A 19422-nucleotide genomic window follows, 5' to 3' on the forward strand; every position below is an offset into this window, starting at 1 on the left:
AACGTCATACCTGGACGATTGTCAAAAATCTTAGCTAACGCTAAAGAGGTATTTCAACAAGGACTGGGAACTCTTAAAGGCGTAACCACCTCAATAAAAATAGAAGAGAATGCAATTCCCAAGTTTTTCAAAGCAAGACCGGTACCGTATGCAATTCGCCCAGCTGTCGAGGCAGAGCTGGAGAATCTGGAGAATGCAGGCGTGTTATCTAAGGTAGACTGGAGCGAGTGGGCGACACCCATCATTCCTGTCATGAAGAAAACATTAAACAATAAGTCTGAGGAGCCAAGGAAGGTTCGCATCTGTGGGGACTTCAAGGTGACTGTGAACCCAGTCCTTCACACAGTACAGTATCCTCTCCCGAGGATAGAAGATATTTTTGCCTCACTATCTGGAGGGAAGCGTTTTACAAAAATTGACCTAGCACAAGCATATTTGCAGATGGAGGTTGAAGAATCCTCTAGGAAGTATCTCACGATAAACACTCACAAAGGTCTTTACCAGTATAATCGACTGGTATTCGGAGTAGCGTCAGCTCCGGCGATATGGCAAAGAGCGATGGAACAAGTCCTGCAAGGGTTTCCGGGGACTCAGTGTTACTTGGACGACATCCTAGTGACAGGTGAAAATGACAGTGAACACCTTGCCAACCTAGAGCAGGTGCTCACTAGACTAAGAGAACATGAGCTACGAGCCAATCGCCCCAAGTGCGAGTTTTTTAAGAAACAGATATCGTATTGTGGCCACGTGATTGATGAAGAGGGGTTACATAAGTCCCCTGACAAAATTGAAGCGGTAGTTAAGGCTCCAGCACCTGAAAATGTGTCGCAACTGAGGTCATTCCTCGGATTGGTGAATTACTACCATAAGTTTTTGCCGAATTTGTCCACAATTCTGCACCCACTGAATGCCCTACTACAAACTGGAGTAGCATGGAAATGGAGCGATGAATGTAAGCGGGCCTTTCAGAAGTGTAAAGACCTAATCACTTCAAGAGAAGTATTGGCTCACTACAACCCATCACTAACGATAAGACTGGCGTGTGATGCGTCTCCCTACGGCATTGGAGCGGTACTGTCACATAAATTCCTTGATGGTTCAGAGAGGCCGATAGCTTTTGCGTCACGCTCGTTAACTTCGGCCGAGCGTAACTACGCCCAGATTGACAGAGAGGCCCTCAGCCTGGTGTGGGGGGTGAAGAAGTTCAATCACTACCTGCACGGTCAGAAATTTACTCTACTAACTGATCATCAACCTCTTGTCTCCATTTTCAACCCTCAGAAGGGCGTCCCGATAATGACAGCACAACGGCTACAGAGGTGGTCCCTTTTCCTAGGGGCACACCAATATGACATCGAGTACAAAGGAACTAAACAGCATGGGAATGCTGATGGATTGTCGCGCCTACCGTTGCCGATGGTGGAAGATGCACCTGCAGTGGATCCTGTGGAGATATTCCACTCGACCATAGTCGAATGTTATGTACTGTTTAGCTAAAAGGGGAGGAATTGTAGTGTATGTACTTTGAAGAAGGAACTATATTCTGCAGCCCCTGTATACTGCAGTACCAGTAGTGACCACCCCTGTATATAAGCCTGTGTAGTAACTTTGTATAGTAGTTCCAGTTTTGTCTCCATTCAGTAAACACCTGTTATACCCAACTCCTGCAGTCCGTGTCTCAATTACACACGGACGTTACAGAAAGTAATTCATTGGCTGTGAGGCATTTTGGGATGTCCTGAGGTTAAGAACATAAGAAACAGGAGCAGGAGTAGGCCAATCGGCCCCTCGAGCCTGCTCCGCCATTCAATAAGATCATGGCTGATCCAATCTTAGCCTCAACACCACTTTCCCGCTCTCTCTCCATTCCCCTTGTAGTTCAAATGTCTGTCTATCTCCGCCTTGAATATATTCAATGACTCCGCCTCCACAGCTTTCTGGGGTAGAGAATTCCAAAGATTCACGACCCTCGGGGAGAAGAAGTTCCTCCTCATCTCCGTCTTAAATGGGCGACCCCTTATTCTGAAACTATGCCTCCTAGTTCTAGATTCCCCCACAAGGGGAAACATCCTCTCAGCATCCACCCTGTCAATCCCCCTCAGAATCTTATATGTTTCAATAAGATCACCTCTCATTCTTCTAAACTCCAATGAGTATAGGTCCAACCTGCTCAATCTTTTGTCATATGTCAACTCCTTCATCCCAGGAATAAACCTAGTGAACCTTCTCTGCCCTGCCTTCAATGCAAGTATATCCTTCCTTAAATATGGAGACCAAAACTGTATGCTGTACTCCAGGTGCGGTCTCACCAGCGCCCTGTAAAGTTGCATCAAAACTTCCCTACTTTTATACTCCATCTCCCTTGCAATAAAGGCCAACATTCCATTAGCCTTCCTAATTACTTGCTGTACCTGCATGCTAACTTTTTGTGTTTCATGTACTAGGTTATGAAAGGCGCGATATAAATGTAAGTCTTTTTTTTTTAAATAGGTCCAATTGGTGGAATCTGCATTTTCAAAAGAAAAACAATCATTAATCTCTGCTAAGTTGGCTGATCTCAGCTAGGGTAAGATGCTGTAATTTGACTATAGAGCCCCTGGGCCAGAGAAAGAGCCGGGGTTTGTACTCCTGATTGGTATCTAGTGACATGTGTGGGCATTGGATAAGCATATCGGGTATGACTATCCATATGATCAAATGGCCTGCTGACACTCACTGCCAGTGTTCACGCATAAAGGTCAGCACTTGGCTGATGTACTGAGGAGGCAGCTGGCACCTGTAAAATTGCACGCCAGTGTACGTCAGGGCCCGCAGGAGTGCGTGAAATAAGCAGATGAATGCAGCAATACTATTTTCCGGGCTCAGGCTTAAGTAACCACAATAGTCGCCTTTAAAGTGTATAATTGATTCTCCATGCTTCTTGGGTACTTGATAGAAATCCAAAGAAAGTAAGATGTAGCATGAAAACCAATTCATTTTGAAGGCACCCATTCATTACAATAACAGGATGGTTTAGCAACAATTTCTTATCATTTGAAATAGAGCAGTGATGTAGCATTACAAACCTGTGCATATAAAAACAATCCTCTTATTAGACACATCATGAGACACTCATGGAAATGTTAGCTTTTGAAAGAACTGTATACCTAAGGCTTGAGGTGCTCAGTTAATAAAAACACTTCAATGCAGCAGGCTGCACTTTAACAGGCAAAGAAATGTAATTTCATGCAATATTTATGGCTAAGTTTTTAAGTTACACATTTTACACTTAACCTACTAACTTTACAACTGTCAGAAAAGGGGGAAGCTAAAGGATTTGCGATAGCTGCTGGGGAGCTGAATCATCATTCTCCCACATATAGCGTTGCCCTCATGCATTAAGCATGTATGAATGAGAAATATTAGTGATTATAGAAGACAGATGTGCTTCGCTCACTGATGCCCAGTTTGGATTCCACCAGGATCACTCGGCTCCAGTCCTCATTACAGCCTTGCTCCAAACATGGACAAAATAACTGAATTCCAGAGGTGAGGTGAGATTGACTGCCCTTGGCATCAAGGCAGCATTCGACCGGTTGTGGCATCAAGGAGCCCTAGTAAAACTGAAGTCAATGGGGATAAGAGGGAATACCCTCCAGTGGCTGGAGTCAAACCTAGCACAAAGGAAGATGGTTGTGGTTTTTGGAGGTGTGGTAAACCACGTTCACTATCGTATCACTGTTAGTAGTTAGCACTGTTCACCACTGTTCGTTATAACTGTATCACTGACCACTATTGTATCACGGTACGAGGTCGCCTCTTGCCACACTGCTATACCTGGGATGACCACTGCCGACTCCGCCTTGGCTCCACCCACCAGGCCAGGTATAAAGGTGAGCGACTGGCTGGTATTCCTCCTGCTTGGATCGGATCACCCACGAGAGTGGGCTGTTATTTAGTCAATAAAAACCTTTAGTCACCTTCGTAACTCTTCGCCTTTTATTGGAGGAATTGATAGGTATATCAATTTTATTGACTAAATTTAATGATGTCCGACAACGAGTCACAACCGGCGGAGGAGCCACCAGCGCAGCTCCCAGGAGCACAGCCACACCAGCCAGCTTGGCTGCGAGCCCTCAGACCGCCGTACCTGGACCTGAACCCACGAGCAGCAAACTCAGCCGCAGACTTTAAACACTGGCTGGTCTGCTTCGAATCATACCTGAGAGAATCCAGCGTCCCTCAGGCATCCAAACTAAGTGTCCTGCAGGCACAACTGAGCCCGAGAGTATACACTCTCATCGAGGACATGACTACCTACGAGACCGCCATCAACCTGCTGAAACAGAAGTACCGGACCCCGGTAAACTACATGTACGCTAGGCACCTCCTAAGATCACGGCCGCAACAGCCAGGAGAATCAGTAGCCGAATTCTCACAGGCGCTATATGCACTCGCCAGGAACTGTGACTTTAAATCGGTGTCGGCAGCCGAAAATACTGAAGATAATATCCGCGACGCATTCCTGAAAGGCCTACGGTCCGAGTACTCACGGCAAAGACTGCTGGAAGCTAAAGACCTCAGCATGGAAAAAGCTGAAGCCCTCGCTATCTCCCTGGAAGTGGCCCACCAAGATCAGGAAGCATTCACCAGGTACTGCTCGCGACCCTGGGACTCGGGCCCGACCCCTACCATAGCACCCTTCCCAGCGCCGCCCCCGGGACCTACCTCTGCGTCGGCGTCCCGGACCCGACCGGCCCCGCCACCCCCGGCACCGGCCCCGACATCGGGCATCCGCGATCGGGCCGCCGGCTGTTTTTTTTGTGGCCAGGAGAAGCACCCGAGGTCGCGCTGCCCAGCCAAGAACTCCATATGTAAAACCTGCCTGAAGAAAGGCCACTTCTCCAAGGCCTGCAGGAGCGGATCCTCAGAGGCCAGCAGTGCCGCATGCGAACTATGGGGGCGGCCATCTTCGTTTAGGGCAACTGAGGCCAGCATCCCCACACATGAGTCATGGGGGCGGCCATCTTTGTTTAGGGCAACTGAGGCCAGCATCCCCACACATGAGTCATGGGGCGGCCATCTTTGATTAAGGCAACCGACCCCAATAGTGCCTCATGGGGCCCTACCTCGTGGGAGACGCCATTTTACTCACCACGCCCGACCGCCTCGCCCGCAGATGACAACGACTCGCTCAGCTACACACTAGCTTCCGTCACCCTGGACCAAGCCCGCCCGCACCATCTGTCCAAGTCAATGATGGACATCAAAGTGAACGGCCACGCCACGACCTGCCTGTTCGACAGCGGAAGCACGGAGAGCTTCATCCACCCAGACACGGTGAGCCACTACTCCCTCTCTGTCCTACCAACGCGCAGCCGAATCTCGATGGCATCGAGGTCCCACGCCACGGACATCAGCGGCTACTGTGTCGTGACCCTGTCGGTTAAGGGCACGGAGTATAAAAACTTTAAACTCCTCGTCCTCCCCCATCTCTGCGCTGCCGTCCTACTAGGGCTGGACTTCCAATCCCACCTCCAAAGCGTAACCCTAGCATACGGTGGACCCCTCCCCCCACTCACAGTCAACAACCAGCAAACGTTAAACCGCCCACCGCGTAACACCTGCAGCCTCTCCACCCTCAAGGTCCCGCCACCCTCTCTGTTTGCTAACCTTACCCCTGACTGCAAACCCGTCGCTACCAAAAGCAGGCGGTATAGCGCCGGGGACAGAGCCTTCATTAGCTCTGAGGTGCGGCGCCTCCTGAAAGAGGGCATTATCGAGGGGAGCAGCAGCCCCTGGCGTGCCCAGGTCGTAGTCGTAAAGACCGGCGATAAAAACCGCCTGGTCATCGACTACAGCCAGACCATAAACAGATATACCCAGCTGGACGCATACCCCCTCCCCCGCATATCTGACATGGTCAATCAGATTGCACAGTATAAAGTATTCTCGACCATCGACCTGAAGTCGGCCTACCACCAACTCCCTATCCACCCTGAGGACCGCCAGTATACCGCCTTCGAGGCGAATGGGCGCCTATACCACTTCCTTAGGGTCCCCTTCGGTGTCACTAATGGGGTCTCGGTCTTCCAAAGGGAGATGGACCAGATGGTTGACCAGAACGAACTGCAGGCTACATTCCCCTACCTAGATAACGTCACTATCTGCGGCCGCGACCAGCAGGAACATGACGCGAATCTGGAGAAATTCCTCCGTACGGCCCAACGGCTGAACCTCACCTACAATAAGGAGAAATGCGTGTTTAACACCACGCGCCTTGCCATCCTCGGCTGCGTAGTGGAGAACGGAATCATCGGCCCCGACCCAGAAAGAATGCGCCCCCTCATGGAGCTACCCCTCCCCCACTGCCCTAAAGCACTTAGGAGAACCCTGGGGCTTTTCGCCTACTATGCCCAATGGGTACCCAATTACGCGGACAAAGCCAGACCCCTCCTGAAAGCCACTTCCTTCCCCCTCACGGAGGAGGCGTGCGCGGCCTTCTCCCTCATTAAGGGAGACATAGCCAAGGCCACGATGCACGCAGTGGACGAGTCCATCCCCTTTCAGGTGGAGAGCGACGCATCCGACTTCGCCTTAGCCGCCACCCTAAACCAGGAGGGAGGCCAGTGGCCTTCTTCTCAAGGACCCTACAGGGCCCCGAGATCCGACATTCGTCAGTCGAGAAAGAGGCCCAGGCGATCGTGGAGGCAGTACGGCGCTGGAGGCACTACCTGGCAGGCAAACGATTTACCCTCCTCACCGACCAGCGTTCGGTGGCTTTCATGTTTAATAACAAGCTGAAGGGCAAAATCAAGAATGACAAGATTTTGAGATGGAGAATCGAGCTCTCCACCTACGATTATGAGATCTTGTACCGGCCAGGCAAGCTGAACGAATCCCCTGATGCCCTTTCACGAATGACATGCGCCAGCGCGCATATCGATAGGCTTCAGACCCTCCACGACCAGCTCTGCCACCCCGGAGTCACCAGACTCTACCATTTCATTAAGGCCCGCAACCTGACCTACTCCATCGAGGAGGTCAGGACCATGACCAGGAACTGCCAGACCTGTGCGGAGTGCAAACCGCACTTCTATAGGCCGGACCGAGCAAGCCTGATCAAGGCCACCCGCCCCTTCGAGCGCCTGAGCATCGACTTTAAGGGGCCCCTCCCGTCCTCTGACCGTAATGTGTACTTCCTCAACATCGTTGATGAGTACTCCCGTTTCCCCTTTGCCTTCCCCTGCCCCGACATGACCAGTAGCACGGTCATTAAGTGCCTGAATGCCCTCTTCGCCTTGTTCGGGTTCCCGAACTATATACACAGCGACCGGGGCTCCTCCTTCATGAGCGAGGAACTCCGGCAATTCCTCCTAGAGAGAGGTATTGCAGCAAGCAGGACCACCAGCTACAACCCCAGAGGTAACGGTCAGGTGGAAAGAGAGAACGCGACGGTATGGAAGGCCGTCCTCTTAGCCTTAAAGTCTAAGGGCCTCCCAACCTCCCGCTGGCAAGAAGTCCTCCCGACAGCGCTGCACTCCATCCGGTCATTACTTTGCACGGCCACTAACACCACCCCCCATGAACGAATGTTCGTTTTCCCCAGGAAGTCGACTACGGGAACCACTCTACCAACCTGGCTGACCGCCCCGGGGCCGGTCTGGCTGCGGAAACACGTGAGGACCCATAAAACAGACCCCCTGGTCGAGAGGGTGAACCTCCTGCACGCCAACCCCCAGTACGCCTACATGGCGTACCCAGACGGGCGGGAGGACACTGTCTCCCTACGAGACCTCGCACCCTCAGCCGATCCGGAAACACCGCCACCACCCCCCCCAACCTCAGTCCAGGTAGACGGCATGCCGGAACCCCACGAGCCCTCGCCGACCACGCAAACACCAGCATCAACACCGGATAAGGCACCAGCACCGGATAAGGCAACACCACCGCTGCGGCGATCGGAGAGGCTTACGAAGCCTCCGGACAGACTGACCTACCAGAATTGGTAGTACACTTCACCCCGCCGGACTTAATTCTAAACAAGGGGTGAATGTGGTAAACCACGTTCACTATCGTATCACTGTTAGTAGTTAGCACTGTTCACCACTGTTCGTTATAACTGTATCACTGACCACTATTGTATCACGGTACGAGGTCGCCTCTTGCCACACTGCTATACCTGGGATGACCACTGCCGACTCCGCCTTGGCTCCACCCACCAGGCCAGGTATAAAGGTGAGCGACTGGCTGGTATTCCTCCTGCTTGGATCGGATCACCCACGAGAGTGGGCTGTTATTTAGTCAATAAAAACCTTTAGTCACCTTCGTAACTCTTCGCCTTTTATTGGAGGAATTGATAGGTATATCAGGAGGCCAATCATCTCAGCCCCAGGACATCGCTGCAGGAATTCCTCAGGGCAGCATCCTAGGCCCAGCCATCTTCAGCTGCTTCATCAATGACCATCCCTCCATCACAAGGTCAGAAGTGAGGCTGTTCACTGCTGATTGCACAGTGTCCAGTTCCATTTGCAACTCCTCAGATAATGAAGCAGTCCACGCTTGCATGCAGCAAACCTACACAACATTCAGGCTTGGGATGATAAGTGGTAAGTAACATTCACGTCACACAAGTGCCAGATAATGACCATCTACAACAAGAGAGAGTCTAACCACCTCCCCTTGATATACAATCCCCAAATCCCCCACCTTCAACATCCTGGGGGTTGTCATTGACCAGAAACGCAACTGGACCAGCCATATAAGCGCCATGGCTACAAGAGCGGGTCAGAGGCTGGGTATTCTGAAGCGAGTGGCTCACCTTCTGACTCCACAAAGCCTCTTAGAAACATAGAAACATAGAAGATAGGAGCAGGAGTAGGCCATTCGGCCCTTCGAGCCTGCTCCGCCATTCAATGAGATCATGGCTGATCATCCAAATTCAGTACCCTGTCCCTGCCTTCTCCCCATATCCCTTGATCCCTTTAGCCTCAAGAAATATATCCAACTCTTTCTTGAATATATTTAATGAACTGGCCTCCACTGCCCTCTGTGGCAGAGAATTCCACAGGTTCACCACTCTCTGGGTGAAGAAATTCCTCCTCATTTCAGTCCTAAATGGCTTACCCTTTATCCTTAGACTATGACCCCTGGCTCTGGACTCCCCAGCCATCCGAAACATCCTTCCTGCATCTAGTCTGTCCAGACCTGACAGAATTTTATAGGTTTCGATGAGATCCCCTCTCAATCTTCTAAACTCCAGTGAGTATAAGCCCAATCGACACAATCTCTCCTCATACGTCATTCCTGCCACCACTTACAAGGCACAAGTCAGAAGTGTGATGGAATACTCTCCACTGGATGGGTGCAGCTGCAACAACACTTAAGCAGCTCAACACTATCCTGGACAAGCAATCCGCCTGATCGGCAGCCCATCCACCACCTTAAACACACACTCCCTCCATAAGCAGCTCACCATGGCTGCAGTGTGTACTATCCACAGGATGCACTGCAGCAACTTGCCAAGATTTCGTCAACAGCACCTCCAACTTCCCCTTGTCCATGTCACACACCATCCTGACTTGGACATATATCGCCGTTCCTTCATTGTTGCTGGGTCAAAATCCTGGAATTCCCGGCCTAACAGCACAGTGGGAGTACCTTCACCACACGGACTGCAGTGGTTCAAGAAGGTCACCACCACCTTCTCACAAGCAATTAGGAATGGGCAATAAATGCTGGCCTTGCTAGCAATGCCAATATCCTGAGAATGAATAAAACACATTTTTAAAAAAATTTCCAGTAACATTTGGGTACTTGTTGGAGGAGTTATATTGGGGTGGTGGGAAGTCCTGATTAGAGTTTCCCAAGGATTGGTGTTGGAACCTCTAGGGCTGGATTTCTGCCAGAAATGTGGTGAGAATCTCTTCTTCTTCTTCTTCTTAGGCAGGCCCTCGGAACCGAGGATGACTTGCTTCCACATTAAAAATGAGTTTGCAGGTGACTGATTAGTCCAATGCGGGACCTACAGTCTCTGTCACAGGTGGGGCAGATGGTGGTTGAAGGGGTGGGTGGGTGGGGTGCTTGGGTTGACGTGCGCTCCTTCCGCTGTTTGCGCTTGGCTTCCGTTTGCTCCCGGCGAAGAGACTCGAGGAGTTCGGCGCCTTCCCGGATGCTTCTCCTCCACTTTGTGCGGTCTTGGGCCAGGGATTCCCAGATGTCGGTGGGGATGTTACACTTTTTCAAGGAGGCTTTGAGGGTGTCCTTTCATGGTAATCTAGCCTTTCATGGTAAGCACCATCGTCAGGCTTACATATATGTTGGAGCACCCCACCTCTAGCTGTCACCACAGCCGCTCCTCCCACTCGGGAAGTATCTCAGCACAGTTTAAAGTTAAGGAGTAGATTGAGCACATTGCGCACAGTCACCCAGGAAAAGTACAGATGCACAAAATAGTTTTGTATAGGAGGGAGCCTCGCTACCACATACAAATCGGGGTTCTGTGCTACACATAGGACTGTGACAGCTTCCGAGGTGCAAGTCATTGCTCAAGGTTTCCCTCCCCGAGTCACTGTCCTCATTTGCATCATAATTACGTATGCCTCATCACACAGCTTCAGATCACGCAGGAGTTTCCTGCACAGATTCTACCTGAGTTCTCCTTCCTCTCACACCCCCTCCCCCAGTGATGGTCACTCCCATCGCTTCCTCTGCCTTACTAATTCTTTTCTAGGTGTGAGGAGACCATCTCCTGCAATGTGTGATTCAGGAACCCTTCCTCTTGCCATATAATGCTGAGTGTCTCTTGTTTCTCAAGCTCTGTAAGTTTGACACTTCTTACACCCATGGTTGTTCTGGACACTCATCCAGAAACAACAACAGCTTGCACCTTTATAGCACCTTTAATGTCGTAAAACGTCCCAAGGTGCTTCACAGGAGTGTAATCAGATAAAAACTGACACTGAGCCAAAGAAGGAGAGATTAGGAGAGGGGACCAAAAGCTTGGTTAAAGAGATAGCTTTTAAGGCGTCTCTTAAAGGAGGAGAGGTGGAGAGGCAGAGAGCTTTAGGAAGGGAATTCCAAAGCTTAGGGCCTAGAAAACTGAAGGCACGGCCACCAATGGTGGGGCGAAGGAAGTCAGGATGTACAAGAAACCAGAAATGGAGGAACACAAGAGTTCTCAGAGAGTTGTAGGAGGTTACTGAGATAGAGAGGGATGTGAACATGATGATAAAAAAAAATGTAAATTGAGGTGTTGCTGGACCGGGCGCCAATGTAGGTCAGTGAGCACAGGGACGATGGGTGTATGGTACTTGTTGTGAGTTAGGATACGGGCAGCAGAGTTTTGGATGAGCTCAAGTTTATGGAGGGTGAAAGATGGGAGGTCAGCCAGGAGAGCCCTGGAATAGTCAAGTCTGGAGGTAACAAAGGCCTGGATGAGGGTTTCAGCAACAGATAGGCTGAGGCAAGTTCAAATTTTGCACATCAGGCAAATTCAGCTCAATGCAAATTTCCAGTCCTGCTTTAATAAATGGATTGAACAGATGCAGAGATCCAAATAACTGAAAGCAGTTTTGTGCCAACTGCACTTAGTGCTGAACACCCGTTCAGGACAATTTCCTGTACTCATTTAGCAGCCTTCCCACTCTGCTGGCCTCTAACGACTGGGTTGCTTCTCATTTGTACAATCGACTTAAATCCTTTGAAAACAATACTGTCAGCCTTCACACACTTACCTGCCTGGTCTTGCAGATTGAGGCCCGCTTTGTCTCTCAGTGCTGAAGCCTTGTTTAATCCAAACTTATTTCTCTACCTTCTCTCAACAAAAACTCACTCTGTCAGCTTCGCGCAGCCCAAGAACCAAGAACAGACACCGCTTGCACCATTCTATGGTATTACATATTATGGTTTCCTGCTGACAACTCAGAGGGATGACTAGTAAAATAATAAAATCTGTGTTAGCTGCATAGAATAGCTTTAGGGAACTCACTAAACTAAAATTACAATGGAGCCAAGCAGGAATCAAGATGAATGGCAACTGACATGTAAGCTGTAATTCTATTACTGCACTATCTTTGACTATTTACAAGGAGTAAAATTCAATTCAATTTCATTTGCACAGTTAACCAGCAAGAATGGTTTCAGGCTTTTATTCATAGTCTGTGTATTCAAAGAAATAAGTACCATAGAGTGAGCGATCCAAATGGATGAGATACGAACCAGGCCTAGTGGTGCAACAGTTGAGAAACTCATCTAATGCCTTTGCGATAGATATTTACCTTGATGCGTGGTCTGGGCTTCAGAACAAAGCTGAATGCTTTCCCTGATGGATGCTTCAGATCCCAGAGATTGAGATGATTGCTTCCTCTGATGAGCATTCCTGGCACTGGATGATATTGATGGATTTCTCTGATGGACTGCTCAAGTCCTGGATATATTGACTGCTGTTCATAATAGACATTTCATACCTTAGACAAGGCCACTTCCCCTAAATGTTCCTAAGCCACAAATAATGTCTGTTTCCCAAAGGAGTCTCTATGTCTCAGAGAACACCGACTGCTTTCCCTGGTCTGTCTGCCTGTTTCTCCCAGTAGAACCTCCCTCAGTGCAGTACTGAGGGAGTGCTACACTGCCAGAGGTGTCATCTATCAGATGAGATAAACGATGTGTTGAGGACATGGTAAAGTACTAAAAAAATGCAAAACTACCCACACTCCAACAGGGTTCAGTGAAATCAGCTGAACACTAAGATCATTTCCAGGATACACTGAAACCTCCTACATTTGAACAGAACCACAGAGTATAGTGAAACCTACCACATTCAAACAGAACCTCCAGGCTACAGTGAAATCATGCAACCTGCAAAGACAGAGGATGATGACGCCACATGGCGTACGTCTCTCACATTACAACAATGACTACACCTCAAACGTACTTCACTGGCTGTAAAAGGCTTTGGGATGTCCTGAGGTCATTAATGGCATGATATAAATGCAAGTCTTTCTTTTTCTTTCTTCTGTGTGAGTCAGAGACTGGCATCTTACTGGACCTGGCTTCAGACAGGAATTGGGGATGAAGCAGAAGATCTTTCTCTTATGCTTTGTGCTCATCACTGGCTGGCAGAGAACGTGCAGCTGTCCACCTCCAGCATTACTGCAGTTCTACATCAGCAATTTTCTAAAATGCAGAATGCCATTAAGTGAGCTGCATCTTCGTGGGTATCTGCAGGGCAGTCCCAAAGCAGAGCAAACGCAGAGCAGCCTTTCTATCACGAATGCTATGACTGGTGTCATTAACACCCTAGGCACTTACTTACAAGTGTCCGTCTCTACCAGTTTTGACAGACTGACTGATCGCTTAGAAAGAGCAAGGGCAACGGGCTTAACCCACATCAGGGACATCATGCAGACTGCTCCCACGCAGATTGACGGTGATCCAGCGGGAGTGCTCAGCACCACCAGCCTTGCAGGAGAACAGTCACATGAGGTGGGTCACTCACAAAGTGGACACAGTTTCCCACTCCAGTCAGGACCCTCAAAGGATGGATACAATGCCAGAGAACAGGCAGGCTCAGGCAGTCTCTGCGGGTTTGTCTGTGGCTCCAGCTGTTGCAAAGACATTGAGTGATTCTGCACCTGGAAGTTTAAGTCCATCACCATTCATAGAAACATAGGAAAATAGGAGCAGGAGTAGGCCATTCGATCTGTAGGGGGTTTTGTTCCAGGGGCTTATTGTAGGTCAGCCAGTTATGTTTTCCTGAGCTGCCCTGCCCACTGTGCGGTTGCGAATCGCTTTCCCCTTCCTGATTCTGAGCTCAGGACTTATCGAGTGGTAACAAGGACAAACGAACAGACCAGTGGATTGGTGCAAGGAAAACCAATGTTTATTAATTAGAAAAGCTAACACTACAAGAAAAACAGTATTATACAGAAGATAAAAGAAATCGCTATGGATGCAATACAGTTTTACACTTAACGGGAGAAGAAACGGACACAACGAGGGAAAAATTCTAAAATCACAATTTTGTAATACCCCTTTAACTCCCACCCTTACACCTAGCTAGGTTGTCTTGTGACGGCCAGAAAGATAATGCTCACCGGTGAAACAGATGAAAAGGCCTGGTCCTTGTGCCCCGCTGCTGCCGTCGAAATGTGCTTGCGATGCTTTCTAGATGGTTTTCCTTCTTGGTTGCTAGCAGACAAACAGGACACTGGGCCGAGGCGAAGAGAGAGAGAGAGGTGCTGGGCCGCCCCAGTTATATCCTCTCGGCAATGGGTCATTATCGCGCCTCATCAGTCCGTTCCATTGTCCGATTTGGGCTCGAAAACGTATGACAAGAGGACCTTGATTTGGCCCATTTACGTTGATCAGTACCACAACTGCCTTTCCATTGTTTTCTGAATGTCCTTAATTGTTCTGAATGTTCCTCAATTGTTCTGAATGTTCCTCAAGCAACTGGGATTATCTCCGCCCGAACTTAGATTGTGTAGGCAAACAATTGATAACCTGCCTCAGGGCGTGAGTACAACTGAGCTTGCCTCACTGCATTGTTCAAATTAAACATGCAGTCTGTGAAGCTATCAGAAAATCCATATGGATACCGCAGGCCCTTTGGCCATGTGTCTCACCGCAGCCATTTTGAGATGCCCTGGATTTTTAAAACACAGTGGCCTAGAAATTCAGTTGGTTGCGCCAGCCGTTAGCGCCTTAGGAGGAGTAGATGTCGGGCGCTAGGCGGCTAGCGGCCGGGCGCAGCGCGATCTGCGCCTCGCCCCAACTTCACTAGAGATTTAGCGGCGGCACAAAGTCTTTGCGCGTGCTCAGCTGTGCGCGCAGATCATGACGTCATTTCCTCGTGCAACGCCCTTTGTGCGCCCCCAACCGGAAATTCAGTCGCGACGCCCCATTGTGTGCCTGGCGCCCCTAGCGACTGTTAGAGTGGAACGGTGCTCAGTCGATGCGGGGAGCGGGGGGCGCAAATTAAAGGGCACTCCTCCTGCACTATAAAAGGCTGCCATTTCGCAGCACTCCTTCTTGAGAAACGGATCTTTGGAGAGAGACCAAGGTAGAGAGCTTTCTGCTTTGGCTCAACACTCGGACAGGTACTTGTGGCTTCAGGCCACAGCTTTCCACTTGTCTTTGCCTTCATTGACATCTCATTGTTTGCCAGCATATTATGGGGGCTGCAATGGGTGTAAACGCTGGCTTTCTCAATTACATCCAAAGGGCTCACAGACACCGTGAGAGAGTGGCAGCCCTGGCTAGATGGAGAGGGGGCAACAGGCGTCGGGAAAGGAGGCCTTACCCACCCAGGGTATACCGCCAGCAGTTCTCCTATCTCAACATGTCTGACGAGCAGTGTGTTCGGAGGCTGCGATTCAGAAGGGAGGTGGTCACAGAGATCTGCCACCTGCTTGGCGGTGATCTGATGCCACAGCTGAGGAGCAGGACGTCTCTGTCGGTGGCAGTGAAGGTGACGGTAGCTCTCAACTTCTATGCCACCGGCTCCTTCCAATCCGCTACTGGGGACATTGCCAACATCTCCCAGTTCACCATGCATTGCTGCATCCGCCAGGTGACCAATGCCCTTTTCAAAAGGAGACGTCAGTTCATCTCCTTCTCCATGGCCCTTGCCAAGCAGCAACAGCGTGCAATGGGCTTTGCAGCATTCGCGGGCTTCCCCATGGTGCAGGACGCCATTGACTGCACGCATGTGGCTTTGCAGGCACCTCTGGAGAATGCCGAGGATTACCACAACCGGAAGGGCTACCATTCGCTGAACGTCCAGCTGGTGTGTGACCACAGGCAGCTCATCCTAGCTGTCAAAGCCCGCTTTCCAGCCAGCAGCCATGATGCCTTCATCCTGCGACAGACTTCTGTGGCAGACATGTTCCAGGCACAGCCTCACCCACGAGGATGGCTTATCGGGGACAAAGGCTATCCTTTGTGTACCTGGCTCATGACCCCACTCCGTGCGCCCAGCACCCCTGCTGAAGAGGGATACAATGAGAGCCATCAAGCGACCAGGAACATCATCGAACAAACAATCGGCGTCCTGAAGCAACGGTTCTGCTGTCTGGATCATTCCGGTGGAGCCCTACAGTATTCGCCGGAGCGAGTCTCCCATTTCGTGGTCGTTTGCTGCATGCTGCACAACCTGGCTATCCGCAGGACTCAGGCACTGCCACCAGAGATTGGAGGACCACCTCAGGAGGAGGAGGAGGAGGACCAGCACAGGAGGGAGGCAGAAAGTGCAAGGGCCGCCCGTCGCCGGCTTATTGAACGTCGGTTCTAGGCCCCCTCTCAGGGAATGGCTTGTGCCAATGTCAGCAGATGAATGTAGCCGCTCCACAAGCCCTCAGCCGAGCAGGGCAACCAGGACTTAACCAAAAAACCATGCACACTGCAATTTAACAACAATAATTTATTGCAAACCTCTGCCCTTCCCACATTACATCCTCATGTGGAGAAGCCCCCTCCAAAAACACAAAACTACCAGTCTCGGCCTTACAAAAAGAAAGAAAGACACCAGTCTCGGCCTTACAAAAACACAACTGCACCAGTCTCGGCCTTACAAAAAGAAAGAAAGACACCAGTCTCGGCCTTACAAAAACACAACTGCACCAGTCTCGGCCTTACAAAAAGCACCAGGCATTTGTGCATACCTTCTACTTTTTGCCCTGCGAGGGCGATGCCTTTCGCATCCTTGCCTGGCCCCTGCCCGCCCTGCAGCTCTTCCTCAATGGGAGCCCAGTGGCTGCAGCAAGGCTGGGGGAAGGCTGCTGAGGGGCAGATGGCGAGACGGCAGATGCCCTTGGGGGTCGGCCTGCACCAGCTCTGGCCTTGGAGTGGCCGGCTGCTGACTGCTCCAACTCTGGCTGGGCGGCAGCAGTCTGTCCAGCGGCTCGTGGCAGCTGCAATGGCGGAGTGGCAGTGTCGGCTGCAGGAATGGTGCCAACCTGGCAGATCGCAGGTGCTCGCTGGTCGCCTGAGCCATTGGCACTTGCACGGGCCAGCACTGCAGCATGCGCAGCAAACAGCTGAAGAACAGACTGCTGGGCTGCTGCTGCACGGCGAGTGCCCTGGCGATGCCTGGCTGATCCAGCGAGGGTGGCAGCAGTTAGTGCCCGTGTGGCCCTGGTCTGTGTCCGCATGACAACAGCCAGTGAATGGACGGCACGACTGAGCACTTGGCTCGACGCCGCCTGTGCTGCCGCGAAGTCCTGTAGACTCCTGGCCTGTGCTGCTCCAAATTGCTGCACACTCCTTGACAAAGACTCAATGGAATCAGGCATCCTTGCCACTGCAGCCATGAGCTCATTGTGCCTGCGCTCAGCCTGGATGGCCATTTCCTCCAGGAGCCGCACCTCCTCTGCGCTGACCGTCGCAGGACTGGAGGCCGCACTCACCCTCTGGGGAGAAGTCCGCCGAGCTTCCCCACCCCTCCCGCGTTGCTGCAGGCTGCTGGGCCCCGGAGCTTCACTCTCCTCCGACCCTTCGCCCCGGCTCCCCTCCAGGGAAGACGTGTCCCCTACATCGCCATGGGCTGGCGCGGCTGAGGGTGGCACTGATGGGCCGGCTTCCTCTTCCTCCTCCTCGTATTCCGAAGCGCTGACAGTGGCAGCTTGAGGGCCCGCCTCCTCACCTGGCGATTCACCATCTGAAAGCAGGAAGGCACAAGAGTAGCTTTAGAGTGAGGACAGGGCGGCAGCGAGGGAGGCATGAGTGGTGCCATTCACTGCATTGGTCGGACAGTGGCAAAGGATGCTGATCTGAGGCGCAAGTGGAACGAGCGAAGTCAAAAAGGTGATGCCCTTACCATTGGTGCCCAGAACAGGGTCGGCATCTCCACTGGCGACGGGTCCAATCAGCCAGCCTGCCATAATGCGCTCCACACGCTGGTCGAGGTCGGAGAGCTCTTTTACGTCAGGACGGCCTCCCCCGGTGTCAATTCGTTTCCGCCGGTTGTGCGCCACCTTGGCCTGCAAGAGAAAGGACGGCCTCTAAGTACAGTGTGAAGCCCTGATCTTGTCTGCACTGCCTCCCATGGTCGAATAGTTTGTACGGTGTGAAGCCCTGATCTTGTCTGCACTGCCTCCCATGGTCGAATAGCTTGTACGGTGTGAAGCCCTGATCTTGTCTGCAATGCCTCCCATGGGCGAATAGCTTGTACAGTGTGTAAAGTGCTGAATGTGCAAGTGATTTTCATGACAGTCCCATAGCTGCTGGATGAGGGCTGGCCATTAGGGCTTTCAGGTCCCTTTGCCCATAAAGTGAGGTGCACATGCAGGGATGAGGAGGACACTGGAAAGGGTACTCACCCTGACAACCCGAGTGAGGTCGTTGAACTTCTTCCGGCATTGCACAGGAGTCCTGGCAACCACGCTGTTGGAAGACACCCTGTTTGAGACCTCCCTCCAGGCTTTCCGGTAGGCGCTGGGCAGCAGCCTCTTGCCACCTTCTGGGAACAGAACATGGCGCCTGCGCTCCACTCCGCCAACCAGCAGCCTCAGGTCACCGTCGCTGAAGCGCTGCGCTCTCTCCCTGGCCTTCTCCATAGCCCTGGGCGTTGTGCAGGTGAAGCTGAAGTGGTCAGGCCTAGGTTGAGGGCTGCAGTGTGCAGGGCGTGGCAGGCAAACAAATCCACCCTCCCCCTTTAAGAGCTGACCGGCGCCAGAGTGTCTGCCGTCAATCAGCAACTCGCCGCACCGGCGCTGCGCCCGGCCTCGGGGGTATCGCTCAGCACCGCCGGCTTAGCGCCTAAAGATAGTCGTGCATCGCCTGTTTTAGCGCAGCAGCAACCTCTTGGGGCGATGCGACTGAATATCGCCGAAGGGGGCGCGACTTTGCGCCGGGCGCAAACTTTTGCGGCCGCCCGACTTTACCGCCCCAAAAGTGACTATACTGAATTTCTAGGCCAGTCACTCCAAGGTTTCTTTAATAACTCCAATTAATCTTCGGGGGGGGAACATATGAAATTTTGCGAATCCCTTCAGTCCCCCCTGTGGATACTTAAACTTGCTTGAAGTGTCCATTCAAGGTGAGCAAAATTTCTGACCGCCGCAAACAACCCTCCCCTTTATTACCAATCCCCAATCCCTCGACACATACATTCCCTTACTTGGAGAGAGCCCCGGTGTACGGCAGGCATTCGGATAGAAAACAAGGTTGAATTACAACAATCCCAGCACGGAGGGGTCCAAATACCCCTGCACCACTTGGGATGAAACAGTATTTCACATACTATGCATTCTTTATTAAAATAATGAAACAGGCTGCCATCACTCGCAAGTGATGCATCACAGAACTCACACGGGTGTTCCGTCTACCCGAGCATACTGGTCCTTCCATACCCTTTGTGTTCTAACTACCACCTCGGGACTCCTTTTCCTACACTGGATGCAAACCAGGTAGAGGACGATCCCGAGCTGACAGATTACTAGT

This window comes from Somniosus microcephalus, chromosome 14, assembly GCF_052327205.1.
Source record: "Somniosus microcephalus isolate GS21.2 chromosome 14, FLI_Smic_1.0, whole genome shotgun sequence".
Taxonomy (NCBI): Eukaryota; Metazoa; Chordata; class Chondrichthyes; order Squaliformes; family Somniosidae; genus Somniosus; species Somniosus microcephalus.